The following is a 9,302-nucleotide window of genomic DNA, read 5'->3' as shown; positions in this document are numbered from 1 at the left end:
GTCAGAAAGGGGTCTTCAACAGGGGGTCCGCGACCCCTAGGGGGTCCGCGGAGGTACTGCATGGGGGTCGCAAAAGTTTTGGTTGATAGACTTTTTTTTAATATTTTTTCCACTAATTGAAATGTCTTTAATACACATTAACATGAATTCAACACACTGTGTAAACAGATAAATGGAGGCAGAAGATGTCTTTCAGTCATCAATGCACACGGACTATAGGACAGTTTGATATAACACAATTTTATACAATAATATATTAGGGGGTCCGCTCCCTCTCGCCATCAGTTCGGGGGTCCTTGGCCTGTAAAACGTTGAAGACCCTGGTTCAGACCACACGCTTTGTTCTCCTCCAATTCCTTAATGGCTGGACACTTCAACAGGTCTAATAACCACACCCTCACATGATAGTGAACACTCTCAACACAGTTAAAAATCTTTCTAAAAGTTTCCCCACAGCTCAGCAATATTTTCATCACCTGTGATTCCATCGAGCTGGATGGCAAGGGCATTTCCTGTTATTGATAACTTCACTTCCTTCCAGAACTCATACAAATCCATGCTGTTGCAACTTTCTGGCCATAGAATTGCCCTCACCATCTGCTCATATACTTTGATAAAACGAACAGCTATTTAAACCTTGCATTTGCCTTTTTCTCATGCTAAATTCTGGTCCATACCTAGCTTTACCAGATGATACCCAGTTTAGAAAAGCTTCCTTAGCCTCCACATGGAGTTCAGACACATATTCGTTCCATCCTGGTCTAATGTTATACTTTCTTTCGTCATGGATTAAAATTTACTAGCATTAATTAACCACACATAAAACCCATATACTGTGATGTTTTTGACTCATACAATTTAAGTGCCACACAGAATAGCTCAAGAGGTATATCAACACTACTGAGACTATCATCACTCAGTGCATTATACTCATAGATCATGTGCTGTGAGCTTTGCCCAGTCCACTCTTCTGTGTGCTCATTGGGTATTGTCATTATATAGCTAGTCAGCTCAGGAAGACTGTCAAGATGTATACCATAGAGACAGGTATGTGATCAGCTGTGGCTAAACCATACAGAATCTCAACTTAAGCAGTCATGAGCATCAGCTGTACATATACAGTGGTATACCAAGACGTTGTATGCCATGCTTCCCTGATATATGTATAGCTCTCTACTGGTAACAGAATTTTACTTGAGAGAACCAACTTACTGTCTAGACAGAATTGATTAAGATGTTTGGCAATATAGAGTTATCATGGACATATCAGCATTCATATCACCAACCACAAAATGCAAGTACTTTCACTCTCTTTAATTAGTGTGTGATAAAGGCTAGCCGTTAACATATTCATTTTCATTTTTGTAGCATTACATGGCATGAAACATTTAAGATAATAAAAAACTTTTGTCATGTACAACTTTAATTCTTGGCCCAGTCCCCCTCTAAACGTATCACCTCGATCAATGGGTCAAGTTTCCTATGCCCTGGCCCCCCACAGGTATTCTGCCACGCACTATTCCCACACTCAGATCTGTTGTCGACTCGCCTGCCTCAAGAAATTAACATGCAGAGTTAAGTTTATGTAGATCTTGCTTGGGTAGCAAAGTCTTGTACACTAAACACACAACTCTCAAATCAGTTCATAGTCCAGTCTTCATTGCAGCAGTTGCTCATCCTCAGACACATCATCATTCATATTCTCCGTACATTTCTTTGACAATGTTTTACGTGCTTCATAGAAGCGCCGCACAAAGACCCCCTCAGGCCACAACTGCGGCTCCTCATTCGCTCACTTCATTGCATTCTACACTTTTTTTGACATTCATACTATGATTTTTACTATGACTTTTTATCAGATACTGCACTATGACTTTTTTAAACACAAATACTAGACTTTTTATCGATACACTAGACTATTACTTTTTACTCACTTTCTTATTACATACTATACTTTGACTTTTGACATACCATATTATGACTTTATTTTTTATTTTTGACATACTAACTATGATTCTTTTTGACAGACAATACTTGATTTTTTTAAAACCTTTTACGACATACAGCACTATGACTTTTTGGGGGGTTTTCGCATACTATACTGTGGCTTTTTAAAAATAATATACTATAAATTCTTTTTACTTTTTTTTTTACATACTATACTATGACTTTTTTTTTCCAACCTACTGTACTATTACTTTTATCGACATACTACACTATATTTTTATGACTTTTAAAAAAAAAAACTAACCAGACTTTTTTGACCTACTATCCATGACTTTTTGATAGTCTACACCAGGGGTCTCAACAGGGGGTCCGCGACCCCTAGGAGGTCCGCGGAGGTACTGCATGGGAGTCGCGAAAGTTTGGTTGATTAGACTTTTTTTAAATATTTTTTCCACTAATTGAAATGTCTTTAAATACACATAACATGAATTCAACACACTGTAGTAAACAGATAAATGGAGGCAGAAGATGGCTTTAGTCACAATGCACACATGGCACTATAGGACCAGTTTGATATAACACAATTTTATACAATATATATAATTGGGGTCCCCGCTCCATCTCGCCATCAGTTTGGGGGTCCTTGGCCTGGAAAAACGTTGAAGACCCTGGTCTACACTATTACTTTTTCTACTTTTTTCAAAATACTGTACTATTATGTTTTTTAAACATACTTCTATAATGTAACTTTTGCAAAACAATTACTATGAGTTGTTTTACTTACTTTTTTTGCTTTCTCCAAACACACTACACTATGACTTTTTTCCCCAATATTCTATGCTGTTTTTTCGACATACTGTACTATGACTTTATTTTAATTTTTCGACATCTATAGTTATAGGGGCGGCTGTGGCTCAGTGGTAGAGCGGGTACCTGCCATTGAAAGGTTGGTGGGTTTGATCCCTGCCCTGCAGTCCCATGTCAAGTGTCCTTGGGCAAGACACTGAACCCGAGTTGCCCCTGGTGCGGCGCATCGGAGTGTGAATGGTGTGGAGTGTTTATCTGATGAGCAGGTGGCACCTTGTACGGGGCCCCGGCCACAGTGTATGAATGTGTGTGAATGGTGAATGTTTCCTGTAGATGTAAAAGCGCTTTGACGCGTCGTTAAGAATGGAAAAGCGCTATGTAAATACAGCACATTACATTTGTAATTCTTTTTTCGACCGACAATGCTATTACTTTTTTTTTTTTACTTTTTTCGACATAATATACTACGACTTTTTGATATCTATACTATGACTTTTTACTGACTTTGTATCACTACTATATTATGACCTTATTTTACTTTTTTGACATACTATACTATGATTCTTTTTTGACAGACAATACTATGACTTACTTTTACTTTTACAACATACTATACCATGACTTTTTCTACTTTTTCAACATACTATACTGTGACTTTTTTTAACATACTACCATGATATGACTTTTGCAAAATAATGTACTATGAGTTCTTTTACTTTTTTACATACTATGACTTTTTTACAAATACTATACTATGATTTTTTATCACTTTTATCAACATGGTATACTATGACTTTTATTTACTTTTTCGACATACTATACTATGATTCTTTTTTGACAGACAATACTTTATTTGTATTTTCTTTTTATGACATACTACACTACAAACTTTATTTACTTTTTTGACATACTCTACTTTGAATTTTGAACATACTATGGCATGACTTTTTTCAACATACTACACCATGACATTTTATTACTTTTTGACTATAAAGTCATAGTGTAGTATGTTGTAAAAGGTTTTTAAAAAAAAATCATAGTATTGTCTGTCAAAAAAAGACTTTATTCTACTTTTTTTGACATACATACTATGACGTTTTTGGCTTTCTTAACCTAATATATATTATGACTTTTTTTCAACTTACTATTCGATTACTTTTTATGACATACTACACTGTTATGTTTTATTAATTTTTTCAAACATACTACACTAAGACTTTTTATCACTCTATACCAAATTAATTTTTTTACTTTTGTGACTACTATAAAATAATTTCTTTCATATTTACGACATACTATACTATGGTTTTTTGCGACATACAATACTCAGGCTTTTTATGACTTTTTATGACATGTCTACTATGAATTTTGGACATTCCACACTAGGATTTTTCTATGGCTTTTTTATCACATACTATACTATGACTTTTTGACATACTATACTACAACATTTTTGATATTCTATTCTATGACTTTTTACAACTTTTGTATCACATACTATATTATGACTTTTTTATTTTTTGACATATTATACTATGTGACTTTTTGTTCTTCAACACACTATACTGTTACTTTTTTTCGACATACTTGGTGTGACTTTTACATTACTTTACCAACATAGTCTACTTTGACGTTTTCGACATACTGTACTATATACTAGACTTTTTGACATACATACTTTGACTTTTTAAATTATTTTTTTTTATTAGATTATTAGAACAATTAAAAAACATACATGAAATGTAAGAACATGTCCCAGGGCCAGAAAAAATACATGGAGGAAAGATGGGAAGAGGGAAACATAAAAAGAACGCAACAGAAAGAATGACGAACACAGCTTACAAATACACATGCAGAAATAGACAGACACAAGGCAGGGGACCAATCAAGGCACAAACAGAAGTGAAGGCTCCATCAAGTCTATAGGATCTCAGGATCCAGCACATGTCGAGCCAGTGTCCATAGTCCTTACTGGTACTGCATCCATGCGAGCCGTAGAGAGCTCCATGTACACGACATCCAAAAAGGAAAGGGACGTGTACGAACAGACAAGTCATAAACTGGTTTCCAGGGTTATATCACTATTTTATCGCTTTGAGTCCAGAAAAAAATTCAATTCAATTTCAATTCAGTTTTAATAGTATCATGTCACGACTAAAGTTATCTTGAGAAACTTTACAGATAGAGTAGAGTATAGGTGGATGTACCTGAATGCAGCCGGGTTCAGCAGGACATCGCAGGGCGTCGCAGGGCATGGCGAGGTGTGGCAGGAAGTGCAACAGGACCAAGGCGACAGCTGCAACCAAGACATTATATATTATATACATACTTATATATATACATAAAGTAATGTATAATATACATAATAATTACTTTTAACTACACACTGTGTATGATCTTTTGTTGACTTCTTGACATAATATTATACACACTATGACATATTATACTATGACCATTTTGATATTCACACTGAGTTTTTATGACTTTTAACAACTTTTTTAATGACATACAATGCTGTGATTCTTTTGGTACCATAGCTTTTTAATGGAATATTAGACATACTATATAATGAATTCTAACTACATACTATGACATTTTTGAATACATACAGTGGGGAATAAGTATTGACCCTTGCTGACTTTGCAGGTTTGCCCACTTACAAGAATGCAACAATCATAATTTATAATATGTACATACTAACAGTGAAAGACGAATCCCAAGAAAATTCCAGAAAATCACATTCATATGAATTTATTAAATGATAACCATCTGATGAGGAAAAAACAAGTATTTGACCCCCCTGGCAAACAGCATGTTAATATTTTGTAGAAAAGCCATTATTGGCCAGCACAGATGTCAAACGGTTTTTATAGTTGGTGACAAGGTTTGTGCACATTGGCAGGGATGGTGGCCCACTCCTCCCTGCAGACAGCCTCCAAATCATTCAGGTTCGAGGTTGTCGCCTGGCAACTCAAATTTTAAGCTCCCTCCAAAGATTTCAATTGGATTCAGGTCTGGAGACTGGCTAGGCCACTCCAGAACCTTTGTGCTTCTTCTTCAGCCATCTTTTGTGCTTTGGCAGTGTGCTTAGGGTCGTTGCCGTGCTGAAAAAAACACATCCTCGACCCATCTTCAGCTCTCTCACTGAGGGAAGGAGATGTTGGTCCAGAATTCCAGATACATGGCCCGTCCATCCTCCCCTCAATACGATGGAGTTGTCCCGTCCTCTTGGCTGAAAAGCACCCCCAAGCATGATGTTGCCACCACCATGCTTGACGGTGGGGGTGGCGTTCTTTGAGTTGTACTCCGTGTTCTTTGGGTTACTCTGTGTTCTTGGGTTGTACTCTGTGTTCTTTGCCCTCCAAAACACGACGAGTTGGGCCAAAAGTTCTATTTTGGTCTCATCTGACCACATACCTTCTTCCAGGCCTCTTCTGAGTGCGTCAGGTGGTGAATGGCGAACTTCATGCGGGCCTGTACATGTTGCTTCTTGAGCGGGGGACCTTGCGTGCGCTGCAGGATTTCAATCCATGACGGCGTAGTGTGTTACCAACCGTTCTTTTGAAGTGTGTCCCAGCTGCCTTCGTTGATTCATCAGTTCCCCTTGTGGTTTTGGGATGATTCCTCACCGTTCGCATGATCAGGAACACCCCACGAGGCGGATCTTGTGTGGAGGCCCAGACCGAGGGAGGTTGGCGGTGGTGTGCGTGCTTCTTCCATTCCTGATAACTGCACCGACAGTTGATCTTTTCTCTCCAAGTTGGCTTTCCGATCTTCTTGTAGCCTTCCCAGCCTTGTGCGATCTACAATTGTCCCTGGTGTCGTAGAACGCTCTTTGGTCTGCCCATGGTGGTGATGTTGGATGCTGGTGTTTGGGTGTTGACAGGTGTCTTTTATACAGGTAACGAGGTGAGACAGGTGTATTTGATGTAGATAATGGTTGGGATTGGGGTGTGTCTTAAAGAAAGACTAACTGGCTTGTAGGAGCCAGATACTTGCTGTTTGGTAGGGGGTCATATACTTGTTTTTCTCATCAGATTGTTATCAATTTTATAAAATTCATATGATGTGATTCTGGAATTTTCTGTGGGATTCTGTCTTTCACTGTAGAATGTACATATGATTAAAATTATAGATCGTTGATTCTTTGTAAGTGGGCAAACCTGCAAAATCAGCAAGGGGTCAAATACTTATTTCCCCCACTGTACTATACTATGACTTTTTGTAACATATACAGTATAATTTAACTGTTTTGGGACATGCTATACTAGACTTTTTAAGACATACTATACTATGACTACTTCGATATACCATAATATGAGTTATTATGAATTATGAATTGTAACGACTTTTTTATGACATATAATGCTGATTCTTTTGATGTACTAAACCATGACTTTAAATACTTTTTACGACATACTGTATGACTAATTACAGTATTGCTATAACTTTTTAACATCTTTCATGACATTTTTATGATTTTTATTATTTTATCGGCATACTATACTGTGAACATTATGACATATGATTTTTTAAGACATACTTCACTATCACTTTTTACGACTTTAATGACATACCATACTATGACTTTTGACAGACCCACTAAGACTTTTTACGAATACTACACCATGACTTTGTAATGACTTTTTTTGCATATTATATTATGACTATTTACAAATTTATAAGATGTATTATGCTACAATTTTTATGATATACTGTCCATGAATTTTATGATATACTATATTTTGACTTTTTTAACTTATATACTATAGCTTTTTTCAATATACATACAAAGACTTTTTTGACATACTATATTTTGACTTAAGTATTACTAGTCTATTACTTTTTTTAATAAACTTTTTAATGATATATACCATACTAGAACTTTTACATATTATTCTTTGATTTATTTAAATGACTTCTCATGACTTTTTTATATCAGTGTCTTGACTGACATGTTGGATTTACATCGCAATGTACTGTAGTTCAGCGTCACATGAAGCGCTACCTGCAGCACTTGGTATCAGTGACAGCTCACCGCCTTCAGCAGGCTTTAGAAAAGCAGATGTCCAAGTTCAGGCTTGTCTTGGTGGGATTGCCACTCTCCCATCTACTTTCCATTTACAATTTATTTGTAAATTATTATGAGTAGCAACTTTATTTACTTTGGCATTTTTGTTACTTTTCTATTGTTAACAGACAGTATATGAAGACCTGCTAAAAATTAGTTGAGTTAAAGGACACGTAATTCAAAGTGATGTTATTGTCAGGCTAAAATCGGTTTTGATACCAAAGCATGTAAAATAAAAATAGTACAACAAAGTACATCATTTTAAAATACTCTAATGGAGGTTGGACATATCAGAATAATCAAATAAATTCAAACATGTCACAGTCATAACAAAAATAGAAAAAGTCAATACAGTACATAGAATGCATAGGAGCTAATACTTGAAGTGTTTGCTATACCATAGACTATAAAATTCTACTAGAAAAAACTCCCGTACCAATGGAATATCAGGTAATATAAATATAAAAACAAAACACAAACAATACAAAAAAAAAAAACAAAAAAACACTTATGGTGTGTGTGTGTGTCTGCATTTATACAGGTGCAATCTGCATGCAAATCTGCCTCTGTGTGACAAATGATAAAAGCAGCTAGTTTGTAAAGGATTCGTGCATCATTGGTTTGACAGCAGAAGTTAGCTCTGTCTAATGGAGAATTCATATTGAAGAAAGGCATACTAAATGTTTTGTCTCAGAGTCCCACTTATGGTACGTGTCCAAATAGGTATTGCCCGCTTTCCAACATGGACGCTCGATGGGCTGCCTATGGCAGTTTTCAGTTTCTCCTAATGAGCACTGTGCAAGAGGACACAATCCTTTACAGTATATGCTCTGTGTATAGTGTTTGATAAAACTGATCAAACCAGTGACAGAATCAGAGATGAAAAGTTGGTTTTGGTGCAACCCTAAAGTAGCAAAGTCAAAGATTTTGTGCTGACAGCTTAATGAGTCAAACAGTTTTTTTGTTGTCCTTCTGATTTTAAATGAAACAAAGATGGTTGACATAATAATGATAAGCTTTATGGTCAATGTGGTGGTATTCATGATGGTAGACCTTGGAACTGATAGTTCCCCTCAGGGAAACCTCTTCAAAAGATTAACACTCCGATGGATCAGACAAAAGTACACAGACAAATGCCATACAAAAGTCCACTAGTAACCAGAACAATAACAATAGTAATAATAATATTCCATGACACTATACATGTTTTTTTTCTTTTTTCCCGCATCAGGGAGCAAAATAGATAATTTGCAGAAAGAAAAACTGTGTTGTCTCGACAGTCCACACTTTGTCTTGAGTGTGAAAGGTTGCAGATAATTAGCTGTGAGCTAATCCGTCGCTCCTGGAGCTCCCATGGGAGAGCAGTTACTATGGTTACTGCATGCTCTCTGTCTCTGTATCTAGTGTGGTACAGTCGGGAGAGAGTGTGTGTCTATACTGTATATACGCACAATATGTAGGTGTTGGCAAGCCTTGG

General features: G+C 36.4%; 1 long non-coding RNA gene across 1 annotated transcript in view; it reads left to right on the top strand.

Moving 5' to 3' along the window:
• Positions 1-8,557, top strand: part of LOC116697268 (uncharacterized) — a 10,230-nt gene extending 1,673 nt beyond the window's left edge. Inside the window, exon 3 of the long non-coding RNA XR_004333984.1 lies at positions 8,460-8,557. This is a non-coding gene — a long non-coding RNA (uncharacterized LOC116697268). The remainder of the gene's footprint in view (positions 1-8,459) is intronic.
• The last annotated feature ends 745 nt before the right edge of the window (positions 8,558-9,302 follow it).

The sequence above is a fragment of the Etheostoma spectabile genome, chromosome 10, assembly GCF_008692095.1.
Source record: "Etheostoma spectabile isolate EspeVRDwgs_2016 chromosome 10, UIUC_Espe_1.0, whole genome shotgun sequence".
Lineage (NCBI taxonomy): Eukaryota > Metazoa > Chordata > Actinopteri > Perciformes > Percidae > Etheostoma > Etheostoma spectabile.
This window is presented reverse-complemented; position numbering and strand designations above follow the sequence as displayed.